The following is a 14,314-nucleotide window of genomic DNA, read 5'->3' on the forward strand; positions in this document are numbered from 1 at the left end:
AATAGGGTTGTATTATTGAAGCTAAATTTTAAAGAAACATAAAAATAAATGTGATTTAAGGAATTCATTTAATATATTTACCTTAATCTAGGACTGGCAGATAAAGAGATTCATTAAAAAGTATACAATATTAGGGACACCTGGGTGGCTCAGTCTGTTAAGTGTCCAATTCTTGGTTTCGGCTCAGGTCATGATCTTAGGTTTGGAAATTGAGCCCTACATCAGGCTCCACACTCAGTATGGAGTTTGCTTGAGATTCTCTCTTTTCCTCTCCCACTGCCCCTCCCCCACTCGTGTGCACATGCATACATGCACGCACACACTCTCTGTTTCTCTAAAATAAATAAATGAGGGGATCCCTGGGTGGCTCAGAGGTTTAGCACCTGCCTTCGGCCCAGGGCTGATCCTGGAGTCCTGGGATCGAGTCCCACATCGGGCTCCCGGCATGGAGCCTGCTTCTCCCTCTGCCTGTGTCTCTGCCTCTCTCTCTCTTTCTCTCTGTGTGTCTCTCATGAATAAATAAATAAAATATTTAAAGTAAAATAAAAATAAAATAAAATAAATAAAATCTGAAAAAAAATTCTCTCCTCTCTCTCTCTGCCCCTCCTCCCCACTAAAAAAAGTATACAAAATTAAGTTTATATTGCTCAAGTGGCCATAACTAGTAACTTACATTTTTCTAATTATTTGACTGGGATGAAGGAAGATAAAGAATAATCTAGCTATAATATTTTGCCAATAAATTCAAGAACTAAAATTAAATTCCCTACTTAATCTTTGTTTTTTTGGCTCCTCAATATCCCAAAAAGATATTTTGCAAACTAAATAAACTAAATAAGATAGGTGCAGACTATAATGGAAATGAGTTAAAATAATCACAAGTTTGCTATAAAAAATTTAGACTAGAAATCATAGGTTTTACTCCGTCACAAAAATAAAGCAAGGCAAAGACCATGAACAAAACAAAAGCATGAATAGGGTGCAGTTTTCCGACAACTAGAACAGATTAAACAAAACATGTTTATTTTTATAAGCATTTTCACAGCTCAAACAACCTAAATTTAAAGGATCACAGGCCCTTCTTACAAAGTAAAATGCAGACTCTAAATGATGACTAACTTGTGGAAATCTAAATAAGGAAATTGAAACTTAAAAAGTTTTGGGACCAATAAATTATGTCTCAGGAGAATGCCCTGAAATTTCTCCTGCTATATTAAAATACATTTTACATATATGTGTAACATATATTAGTAAATTTTCCTTTTCTGTTGGTTTATAAGACTTCAGATTTTAACAAGAGAACCAAAGGTAACATTATACAATGCTAACATCACAATACATTTTGAATTCAACAGACTAGTAAGCATGATTACAACATCTCCCACCCCGCCTTCTGTCAAACTCTAACTTTCTAATTCTTAGTAAACAAATGAACTGTGCCTGTCTATTAGTACGTCCCATAGAGAGTTCTGTTCATGCGAGATAAACTGAATTCTGAAGGGGCAGTGATGCTGGCAGGTGTCACATCAGACTCTGACATTAACATGCTAAGAGAAGGAACAAAGATACTCCAATGTGTTTAGTGATCATGTGAAACTGGATGGTCACATTGCCAGTAAAGACTGGTTCTTCCTTTCTATTATTAATTTTTTGTTGTTGACTCATTGAGTTTGTTGGTTCATTCATGAATATAGTGGATTATGCTCCGGAGAGACCAAGCAACCATCCCTGCCTTCATTACCCAGAGTGGCCTGGAGATGAACAGTGGGTCTAGGTGCTAAATCTGAGCTCTGTGTGATCTTCATAAAGTCAGTATTCTGACTGATATCCAGGTTCTCTATTTGTAAATGAAACCAATCACCTAGATTACTTCTGAATGGTGCTTCCAAATCTAAAGTGTTCCAAATGAATAAAGTCATTCCAATTTATACAAATGCAGGGTCAGCATACAGGCTTTAGAATGTTAAGAGGGACATTTATAGCACTTCAAGGACCCAGGTCATCAGAGATATCTGTATTCTGGAACTTGCTGAATTTTTCAGATATTTACAGCAGCAAGTCAAATAAATTTTAAAACTGACAATTCAACAAAGTAGTCTCCTCTAAAATACCTTCTTCCAAAAAGATATGAATTCTCATCTTTTCGGTATGGTATGAAATGAGTAGAAAGCCAGTCCCATAGAGCCGTAGTCTGTATATTATAAAATATCACTTTAAGGAAGTGGTGAGGAAGGAGATAAGATTCTGGACGCACATTTAAAGTGGGTAATATCTGTCCTTCAACACTAGTCTCTCTGATGCTTCAGCTTTTCTTATCTGCTGTGGTAGGCCTTTCTCCCAAGGACAAGAACAGGTTCGGGGATGCGTTGAGAGACCATCAAGAATGGAAAAGCTAGTGTTTAGCATCAGTGAGGGGAAAGTTCATGCTGTTGAGTACAAGCAAGACCTCTATTGCTGCCTCCTTGGTGCTTTTTCATGGGCTCAGTTAGCAAGTGTTAAGAAGGGCTGGGAATGAAAACTGACTGATATCAATGGGTTATGTCATCTTACTCACTGACTATTAAAAGCTTATTTACCAGTTTATTAAGAGCTCCTCCAGATGCCTCTCCCCCTTCTTCCTTGTTACTATCCTCCTGATGTTTTCCCAGATCCCTGCCCAACATGCTAGCTACTCTTATAAATCAGCATAGACGTGCATCTCAGGTCATCTCTCCTTCCCTACCAAGTAGACAATTAGATTTTCTCTTCTTTTGGAGGATTCTCCTTAGTTACTGCCTTTCAGGCCCACCTCTGGGTGGAGCGATGATGGAGCGGCTGTCTACTTTCTGGCATGCATTAGCATACAGGGCTAACCCAGGGATACAAGTTAAGAAAGAAGTGGCAAAGCAGTAGAAGCAGATCCATGGGGTTCTGAGCTACCTACTCATTCATTCTGTAGAATCTTCCAGATTTGCTAAATCTCAGTTTCATACAGACCATTTTCATCTGACAATGAAATACTACTGCAGATGTGCAATTTTATGATTCAGTAGATGCTAACATGGGCGGTTCAGATTGCATAGTCACTCAATTGCTCGTGGTCAGATCTTTAGTCTCCACTAAAGCAGGCCAGCAGTTGACTTCCAAATGGAAAATGGTTAATGGTAGAAGAAGACATGATCTTACTGTAAAATCCTAGGGCTTTCCCATCAGGGTTTATCAGATCTTCTCTGTCTGCCAAAATCTCTGGGATACAAATCAGACTGCTAGGTGATCAGGCTTAGATGACAAGGTAGTTTATGCTGCCCCTGCTGCCCCTGCTGCAGAATATTTTTATGCTCTTAACACCACTCAAAACTTTCTTATGGATTACTCAGTAAATAGATTGGAGCCATATGTCCAAATGCAGCACATGTAGCCCTCGTTATTCAGAGATACATGAAATTGTGCGTCTTTGTGCCTCTCATTTTAGGAAGATTGTCACAAAAACTCCAGACTACACAGAGGCCTAGAAACTTCATTTTTGTGAGGGACACAGCACTTTTGTGGGGTTCACCTCCTCTCTTTTACCACATATATATTTTAGTAAAGCATGTGGGGTGCGTGCTATTTCCTACTCACCAGATCAAATGGGCCTAAAAGGCCTGACAGGGCTGCATATGTAATTGGCACCACAGCCTTGCAACCCTGAGTCAGGCGGCAGGCTTGATCCTTAGCCATATCCATTCTGCAGCTATAAAGAATAAAACGTTCCTTTATACTAACCATAATGGCTTTGTGATTTTCCTTTATGCAATGACTTTGGCATTCAAGTCCCTCAATTTGTCTTCACTTTATGCACTGCAGAGAATAGTCAGAAATAATCAGCTCAAGCCACAATTATGTGCTCGCCATTGTGCCCAAAGTGATCACGTGTCCCAGTCACTTGGTCTTCCAATATTCTGCCTCCTACCTACTCTCTGTTCCACACCACCATACGTGATAATTGGAGTAATAGTGATGCACTATATCCATGAATTCTTGCCATATTTCCCTATAGCAAGGAGGTTATCTGCTTTCTTCATAAATGTGTTAGCAAATCAGTTACAAAATTCCATTTTAAAAGTTTATTTCCTGGGGTCATTAATACCAGTTACTTTTTTTAGGATCCTAGAAGGCAACAGATGTCATTCTCAAAAGAAGAAACTAAAGCAAACTTAATAAAGAAACTATTTGAAATTTGTGGGCAAGGTTAAGGGACACCAATAAGAGATGGCAATGGTCCATTGGGCTAAAAAGAGCAGGAAACTATACATATAGTTTTATAACTTTTGGTATAATTTGCTTGTCTTTGGAAAGGATATGAATAAAATGTATGCATGCTTACTTTGAATGTGGAAGAATGGGATTATATTCCATAACCTGTAACAGAATAACTTATTTGCATTTTAGTGATAGGCCACAGAATGGTCATAATTCTAACATCAGTAAAAATGCAGCAATGCAAAATGACATATGAGATTTAAGCAAAATGAGTATATATTAGTATTATTAGAAATGTGGGGGGGCGGTTTGTAGGTGGTCCCTTGAAGATCTGCCTTTTCATTTTATTGATTTCCCACACTTAGAAATATTTGCAAGAAAAGTATGTATGCTAGAAAGTCATTAAAGTCATTTAGTGGGTTGAATAGTAGCCCTCAAAGAGATATGTCCATATCCCAGAACCTGAGAAAGTAATCTTATTCTGAAAAAAGGTTTTTGGTTTTTCTTAAAGATATATTTATTTGAGAGAAAGAACAAGAGCACAAGAGCAGAGAGTCAGAGGGAGAGGGAAAGAGAATCTCAAGCAGACTCCCTACTGAGTGTGGAGCTTGGGGCTCTCTATCTCATGACCCTGAGATCATGATCAGACCCTAAACCAAGAGTCAGATGCTTAACTGACTAAGCCACCCAGGAGCCCCTGCAAAAGAGGTTTTAGCAAATGTAAATAAGCTAAGAATCTCAAGATTATCCAGTTGGGCCCTAAATCCAATGGAAAGCATCTTTATCATGTTAATGGGGAAAAGACACAGAAAAGAGGAGAAAGCCAAGTGAAGATGGAAGCCAAGAAGTGTCTGGAGCCATGAGTCCCTGGACGAGGTATGAATGGATTCTCCCTAAACATTTTGAAAAGAATATGGCCCTGCCAACACCTTTTCTTTTTTTAAAGATTTTATTTATTTATTCATGAGAGACACACAGAGAGAGAGGCAGAGTCATAGGCAGAGGGAGAAGCAGGCTCCCTGCAGGGAGCCCGATGTGGGACTCGATCCCAGGACTCCAGGATCACGACCTGGGCCGAAGGCAGACACTTAACTACTGAGCCACCCAGATGTCCCCCTGCCAACACCTTGACTTCAAATTTCTGGCCTCCAGAAATGTGAAACAATAAATTTTGTTGTTTTAAGCCACCAAGTTTGTGGTGATTTATTGTGGCAGCCCAAAGAAAATAGTACAGTTTCCCATAAGCATTTTACTTCAGCACATTTTTCTGATGAAAATGACACCACGTATTTAGGGCATAAAAAATGATTACGGCATAATTTCTTTAAGAACTCACTTATAGAGGGCAAACAGATACATATACAATTAAGTCACTGTAATAATATTGGGTTAGCAGTATGAGAGGAACACAGGAGAAGAAATTATAAGTTTTGGTGAGACTATTCACAGAATGTCAAGAGGTCTGATGAGGTTGGAGTATAAGATTGCATGATAGAAAGAGACAAGCATGAGACTGTAAAAGATCAGAGGAATAGACTTTCAATGGTTTTGATTACTATTTTTTTAATTTGTTCATGAGAAACACACACGCACACACACACACACACACACACACACACACACACACAGGCAGAGACACAGGCAGAGGGAGAAGCAGGCTCCATGCAGGGAGCCCAATGTGGGACTCAATCCTGAGTCTCCAGGATCACACCCCGGGCTGAAGGTGGCGCTAAACTGCCGAGCCACCAGAGCTGCCCTTGATTACTATTTTAAAGAGTTTAGGACTCTGTCTTGTAGGTTTGGGATAGTTAAATTTAAGTGCCAACTCTAAGGGATAGATAGTCACTACCTAGAATTTGATTTTAGATGGATTATGAAGCATATTTGGTTCATGAATTCATCAAAAATGTATTGAGACCACATGTGCCAGTGGTACGCAAGGATCTGGAATTTAGTAGTTGGTAAAGTAGGCACAAACCTTGCCCTCACTGAGCATATAAACTAAAGGGGGGAAAAGAATCTTAATTGACTAGCCATGGGCATGTAGGGAGAGGACATGGGGGTATGTATATGTATTAACCATGTTTTGGAAAGTAGGAGCTATTAAGGGTTTCGAGCTGAATAGCGATCTGAATGTAATTACATTTCACGAGGATCTCTCTGTGTTGTGAAGGATGAATTGGTCTGAGAAGAGACCCAAGACAGAGAAAATTATAAAAGACTATTGTAACAATCTTGGATGAAATTATGAGGATCATAATTAAGAAAAAAAAAAAAAAACAGTGGCAGTGGGGAGAACGGCCCGATTAGAATTATACTCCAGAAGAAAAACTGACAGGGTCTTGTAATTAATTGGGTACAGGCAGTGAAGATGTTGTGAAAGCCTCGGATCATCTTTAGCCTAGATTATTACTGATCTATGGCAATTCTGATTGTAAAAATACCATTACTGTACCTATTACTAAAAAAGAAAAAAAAACTATTAAACTATGACACAGTGCTTTCTTATCCCTTAGAATTTTTATTTTGTACAAATTGGAAAGGCTATTTTGAGTTTTAGAGAGTTTTTAAGTTATACTTCACTCTTCTGAAAAGGAAAACATAAAATAAATTAGCTAAAGCATTCCTAAAACACTTTCACATTCAGAATCTAATTCTTACAAGTCATTTTCTACTCAGAATTATCAAAATCCATTCTTTCCATACAGTATTGTCCTCTGCGGCAACAAGAGTTCTCCACTATTATTTCTGAGACTGTCTTTGAAGTTATAAGCTTTGATGCTGGCATTTGTTGATCTTATGAGAACATGTCAAAGGAAGGCTTTTAGACAATGTCTAGGATTTATATGCCTTCAAGTGATCCTTAAAATTTTTCTTGACTAAAAGGTCAGGGAATTGCCATTGTCCAGCTATATCAACAAGAATAATTAAGATGTTCATACATGAATGAGCAATGAAAATTATATTAGAACAGTGTCCTGGGCCAACAATAATTAGAAGATGTCATCAATTATGAGATACACCCTTATTTCAGAGATGCGAAAATGAGGGCAGAAAGTGCATGTTAGTGTTGATGAAATATGGGAATGAGGACATTAAATAAGATAAGCAGCACGCAGGTGGTAAAGATCTAAATTAAATTAAATCTTATTGTCATTTCACTAGAAACACAAATGTCATGCTAAGCTCTCAGAACATTATAGAGGAAGAGCGATGGTAAGCATTTTGAATATATGCTTCCTCAAACAATGGGCTAAAATATTTTAGTAAGATTTCTGGGTAAATTTGTTAGTAATTAAGTGTGTGTACATTTGATTGAAATGTGTTCTGAGACTCAGGGTGCCTAGGTGGGCCAGTGGCATCTGACTCTTGATTTTGGCTCAGGTCATGATCTCAGGGTTGCAGGATTGAGTCAGCTTGCGCTAAATGTGGAGCCTGCTTGGCACTCTCTCTCTCCCTCTGCTCCTCCCACCCTCTCTCTCTCTTAAAAAAAAAAAAAAAAGAAAAAGAAAAAAAAAAGTGTGTACTGAGATTCTCTGTATTTCCTTCCTTAGGTACTTTCACGGGAATTGTGATATGTACTTTCTCTGACAGATCACACTTGGGCCAGGCAGCAGAACCCACAGAAGCACCCCTGGCTGCTTTTGTAAGGTACTGAACCTAAAGAAAACAGCAAACCTCAAAGGTGCATTCGCCTGGATACCTTTGACACCTTTAGGTGGTTTTTGTTCTTTAAAAACCATTAAGCTCATCAGAGTCTGTACTAAAAGGTACTTTAAAAATAAAGAAGAATTGCATTTGAAGAATTGCAGTGACACTTTAACCAGAAGAAACCAGTCAAGTAGAAATTTAACCTGTTCTTATTTTCTATTATTTTTTTTAGTTACGTTAGTTGTTTTGCAACTGTTTTATTTTGAACCCATGTATTTCAACTATAGTTTGTGAGGGTTTTGTTTTGTTTTTATAGCAGTGATGAGAAAGTAGTTATTTTTAACTTCAAACTGACACCTTGAAAACATAGTGAAACAGTTTGTCTTTCAGAAAAAAAAAAAGAAATGAATTAAACAAAAGTGAACCTACAGAATTATGGGAAGGCATGTAACATGCACACTTTGGAGTCATGCAAAACTAAGGCCACCAACACCATGATCTTGCTGTGTGAATTTGGCAAAATATTTAACCTCCTTGAGCTTCTCTGGTAAAATGGATATGCCAATGTTTTGTTTGTAATGATTAAATATGATAACATAAGATTCTTAGTACATGGTAGACAATCAGTAAGTAGTAGCTGCCACTATTACGCTCATTACTTACTGTCGTTTGGCATCACACAGTTTCAGCAGTTAGAGGATTTCTTTATTTACACGTGGAAACTTCACTATTGGAGTCTAGCAAAGCAACAGCAAGCTCGTTTAGACAAGGCCTGTGTGCTTTGTTATTACATGGAAGCACATGAAACAGCCAATTTTTTAGGCCAAAAATGGCATAACTCCCAACAATTTCATAAGGTCACCACCTAGTAGTATGAGACTTGTTTAGTGTGTCAATTTGTTACATGCCATTTTGCTTTTTGCATTACTGCTTTTTAAAACTGACATGAAAAATCTATCATTGATGGGATGAGAAGTCAATCTGGATAGTAAGGATCTCTGCAGTGTTCTATCTTTCTGGTAGCATTTTATATTTTGACTATTAAATAAGTTGAATAGTTGCTACAGCAAATTAGAAAAATGAGAAAACAGTTCAGAAAAAAAGCACAAAAAAAAAGAAAAAAGAAAAAAAGCACGAGCAAGAAAAATTGATAAATAAATGTGTACCATATTTTCATCTTTATTTACATCACTAGATCAGGTCTAGGGGGTGTTTGTGGTATGATTGAGAAACAGTGGAAAGGTGTCACCCCAAGTGTATCTGCAATCCCGCCCTCTCCTGTGTGCTGAATACATCTCGGTGTATTAAATGGCTTAGAAGCTGAGACTATCTGAAGGGAGACAGGTGCTAAGGAGGGGAGACACTGAAGGTCACCCCAAGACAAAATGTGACACCTGACAATCATCTCATACGTGACACTGCACATTGTCCCATATCATTGTCTGATATTCGTACCAGAGAGCCGGAAGTGAACATGCACGCCATTATGTTGTGGTCTGTTTATCATTCCTGGCAACTGTAAGGTTTCCTTGTCCTACTTCCTAAAATTACACTGATATGTCTCAGAGTTACATGTCATTTGCAGATAAAAGCTAATTTGACCTTAGATGCCATCACATTTGTCTTTCCAACAGGATCCTTTCCCTGAGAAGAGTTTTTTGTGTTTTGATGAGGATAAGGAGTAAAGTGCTAGTGATTGAAAAGTGTGCCTTTCCTGCAGAATTTCACGTCCATCTGACTCTAGAAGTTCAAGAAATGAAAACAAATCAATTGTTGACCTCAAGTTTTTCCAATCAAGTCACACTTCAGATGTCTTAACTCCAGTTTAGGTAAGTTAAACAAAGAAAGGGAGGCTTTGTGCCCATGAACTCTCCCTTTCAGGAATTCAATCATTAATAAATAATCACTTTTAATTCCTTGTTTGCCCAGGCTAGAACACAACTCATTCTTATTAGGGTAGTATTTGATGGTAACGAATGACCTCATATGTATTTTTCAAGAAAAAAAAATTGTGTGTGTGTGTTGGGGAATGACTGGATATGCAAGATAAAGATTTTAATTTTTAATAATGAGTGTGTCTCAGGGAAGGGTAGAAAAACTAATGGGCAGTAAACAGAAATGCATGTACAAATACATTTGTAAAATTGAAGTTCAGAATACAATCAGATTGACATTTTGATGGCAGATGTACTTCCTTTTTAATAACATGTTTACTTCTGGAAATAAAAGTTACTCTTTTTTTCTCTTTTAATAAAACCCGTTTATCTTGTTTTACAGCAGCCAATGGCTCAGAAAGAAATATTTTCTCCAGAATGTTTTGTTCTGGAAAACAGGGTCATTTAAACACTTGATAACCCTGCTAAAGACTTAAGACATTTGCAGCTTATACACAGATGAAAGGACTTTCAACCTTCTGATATTTATGACCATTTCAGCTGCGAAGAGAAGAATACTTGCTTCATTAATTTTTTTTAAAGGAATGTGTTACTTCACTACTGGGTTAGAATGAACATGGATATTTTCCCTGTATTCCGTAAAGCCCTCACCCCTGCTGCTGACTGTGTACAATCTACTGCTTCTCAAAAGTTATTCAGCAATATACTAGACCTGTACACCACACTGCAAAGAAAGAAAGATTTAGGTGGCCAAATGGTTTGAAGACATTATGCATTATAGTCTCTTTCTCAAGATTTTGTGTAATTAAACACACCAAGAAGCAATGCAGTAAATAAATAAACAAAAACCTTGTAGTTTAATGTGATATCTCCCACATGTCGTAGACCATGAAATATTTTTTTAAAAAGACATATTCTGTTTTCACACCACTTTCTACTTTTCTTCCTCATAATAATGTTTGTTCCTCTGTCGATGGGGCAGAAAATAAAAGGAAAATATCAATATATGCTTAATAAACTGCCTTAGCAAATGGCTATAATTTCTGTGTGTTCTCGTCATCTTTATGTAAAACAGGTGCTGGCTCCAGGAACCACCCCACCCCACCCCATGAGGAACTGTCCGAGCAACCCCTGGTTTTGATGGTCCACCTGACATGTGAGACTTAGCTGTACCTTTGTGGTGACTAGTAGCTGGAAAAATCATCTTGTAGTCCTCTGAAGCATAGGTTTCTTTGTGCCATGTTGTCCCCTGCAAAGCTACAGCCCGAATCTCACCTATGTACTGAGGCCAACTCTGGAGTTTCCATCTTCCATAGAAATTGGTGACTTGGAGAAGGGGAGTCCTGGCCCATTTCTCCTGATTCTTCTGTATGCCACCTCTCAGTATGCCTTTGGAAAGATGGCTGGGCCTCATATCTAGCTGTCTCTGAACTTGAACTGTGGGCTTGTAATGCCTTTGTCTCTATGAACAGAGACAGTCTCTTAACTATCTCTCTGAACAGTTAATACATAAAGGCCAATTACAGTACTGAGCACCTAACAATTCCTTGCTTTATGAACAATAAAAATAACCACTGTTAGCAGTTTGGACAATATCCTACAGAACTGTTTAATAGAGGAACCTCTAATTGAACCTGAAAAACACACTTTAGAAACTACTGTATCAGTCTTTAGTCTTTTTAAGAATGCTAGAGGAGAATGCAGTAATTACCACACTTCAGGCACAAACTCAGAAGTCCAAGAAAGAAAACGCTCTCTAAGCTCTCATACTGGGCTGTGTTTAGAAATCTTGGAATCAGTCTCATCAACCCTCTCCAGAGTTGTGTTATGTCCCAGGGAGGTAATATGGCAACAGGATGGAGGAGAGGGACACAAGGGTTACTGCTAAGATGCTTATTAATCGGGTCAGTAAGGCCTTATGGTCCAGGAAATCCCTTTAGTCTCTGTGCCACTCTTGGAACCTGAGACTCCTTATGTGAGGCTGCCCAGGGTCCTGTCTTCAGACACACTTTCAGAAAGCCATTCAAAGTCCTCCCACCCCTTTGATCCCAGGGAACTTTTTCTAGTCTCTGAGCATTTTTTTCTCTAATGTTTCTGTCCTAGCTGTTTTTCTTTTTTTTTAAGATTTTATTTATTTAGTGAGAGAGAAAGAGAAAGAATGCATGCAAGCAAGAGGAGGAGCAGAGGCAGAGAGAGACAGAGAGAGAGAATCTCAAGCAGGCTCCATGCTCAGTGGAGAGCCTGATGCGGGGCTCAAGCCCAGGACATTGAGATCATGAACTGAGCTGAAATCAAGAGTTGGACACTTAACCAACTGAGCCACCCAGGTGCCCCTGTCCCAGCCCCTAAAAACTCTCATATTCCTTCCTTGGGGCTATAAAGATGACCTTTTATCTGTCTTAATGAGGGTAGTGGAAAGGGAGAAATACTAGAATATTAAATATAAGTAAATACGAGAAAAAAGATCATTTGGACACATTCTTCTAGAAATCTTCATCTTTTCTGTCAAGAAATTTTACTTTTCATCCAGATATCACTTCTGCCTCAATCTCAAGAGTGTAGGACTTGTGTCTGTCACAAATAGGGTTTTGAGAACTATAAATCCTGCTCTAGTAGCCCTGGCTGCCTGTGTGGTGGCCTTTCCCTTGGTGTGGAGTAGAGAAGCCTCATTACAGAACATGTATCTCATCTCTTGTTTGCAGGTCACTACATGTGTCCTCAGGAGGATCTCAGGCCCGTTCTCCAGAAAGCTCAGTTAGAGGTTCAAGTGACATGTTCCTCGTCTGAGATAAGCCTGCAGTAGGCCTCACATAATTGGTAGGAGAGTAAAGCCGGGGATTGGAGGAGAGGACCAATATGCAGTTCTTCAACCTGACCCCACCTATGACTTTGTCTTCCTCATAGATCAGACACCTGCTATAAGAAAGCAAACAGATTCAGCTCAGCCTGGCTCTTATGGAACTAATGGGGCTCCAGCTCCACTCTCTGATCCTACTCGTTTACTATGGATCCCCATAATCACTTGTCTCAGCAGAGCAGAGATTGTAGCAACTGGAGTCTGTCCATAAACCAACATCCGTACATCGCTGCTCTATGCCCCTAGGTAAAAATATTAGCCCTGCAGTCTTTTGAAGAGGGCTATTTACCATTAAAAAAGAATAAAAGAGTCTATTCATTCCATAACTGGGACAAAAAGAAGTGTGCTTACACTTCCCCAAATCTCAGAAATACTATCCCATTAGGATGAGCAGTATATTCACTAGGAACTCTACCGTTGGTCCATAGTGTCTCCATTTGTGCCCCAGACCACCTCATGGAAAGCAAATTTAGTGTTTGCCCATTTGAGAACACTCAAGGATCTCTTTGTCTTGGACCAGTTTTGGAAGGTCTGTGGCTGCTCCACCAGGCTTCCCATAAAGCCAGAAAAGTGCCAAGCAAGACTTTTAACTAGGTAAAAAGCCCATCTAAGTAAGTGTTAGGACCTGAAATGGAACCTCTGGAATCATGCACCTCTCATTTTTCTTTTTAATTCAGACTTGAAAGTAAAGCTTTAAAAATCATTGTTACTGCTTTTCTTTTGGGCATTTTCTTGGGAATCTGAGAATTTTGTTGGTTGGCAAATTTATAAGGCTATATTTTCCTTTCTTCTTCCTCTATGCCTGCCATCCTGCATGTGCTCAACATTATAGGGCATTTTATAGTATTCTCTGTGGCCAGCCTCCTCACAGTCCACTGGTATTTCTGAAATCAGCATGACTGGTAAGATCCTATAAGGCGGTGGTTGAGGGCGTAAGCTCCAGAATCAAACTGACTGAATTTAAGTCTCGGCTCTGCCAATTATTAGAAGTTGACCTTTTACACATGACAAGATGAGCACTGGGTGTTATACCATATGCTGGCAAATTGAATTTAAATAAAATTTTTAAAAAAGAAGTGTGACCTTTTACAAGAAAATTAACCTCCCTAATTATTTTCTTTAATTTGAGCTTTCTTTATCTAAAGTAGCTGTACCCACTACATAGGGTAAAAACAAGGAAAATAAGACACTAAAAATTTAAGTGACTGACATATTTACAATATCATTAAAAATCAAATGCCTAGGAATAAATCTAATCATACATAAGACCTCCAGATACATAAAATTATAAAGCACTGTTGAGAGCAAGGGAATAACTAAATAAATGAAGTCATAGATCATGTTCATAAATTGTATTAAAAATTAGTCTGGGGCCTCCCGAGCAGCTCAGTTGGTTCAATGTCTACCTTTGGCCTGGGTCATGATCCTGGAGTCCTGGGATCGAGCCCCATATCCGGCTACCTGCTTAATGGGGAGCCTGCTTCTCCCTCTCCCCCTGCCTGCTCCTCTGCCTACTTGTTCTCTCTCTCTCTCTCTCTCTGTGAACAAACAAATGAATAAAAATCTTCAAAAATATTAGTCTGTAAGTGTCTGTAAATGAGATTCCAGATTGACAGTACATTTTGTTTTTTGTGGAACTCAACAAGATAATACTAAATTCACATGGAGATGTTAAAGACTGAGGATAGTG

The 14,314-nt window shown here is 38.7% G+C and overlaps 1 long non-coding RNA gene across 4 annotated transcripts in view; it reads left to right on the top strand.

Moving 5' to 3' along the window:
* The window catches only part of LOC144320400 (uncharacterized), a 41,529-nt gene extending 30,733 nt beyond the window's left edge, over positions 1 to 10,796 (top strand). For all 4 annotated transcript variants that reach the window (XR_013385947.1, XR_013385945.1, XR_013385944.1 and 1 more), the window contains 3 exons: positions 7,776 to 7,872; positions 9,507 to 9,701; positions 10,150 to 10,796. This is a non-coding gene — a long non-coding RNA (uncharacterized LOC144320400). The remainder of the gene's footprint in view (positions 1 to 7,775; positions 7,873 to 9,506; positions 9,702 to 10,149) is intronic.
* The last annotated feature ends 3,518 nt before the right edge of the window (positions 10,797 to 14,314 follow it).

Source organism: Canis aureus, chromosome 9 (assembly GCF_053574225.1).
Source record: "Canis aureus isolate CA01 chromosome 9, VMU_Caureus_v.1.0, whole genome shotgun sequence".
NCBI classification, from domain to species: domain Eukaryota; kingdom Metazoa; phylum Chordata; class Mammalia; order Carnivora; family Canidae; genus Canis; species Canis aureus.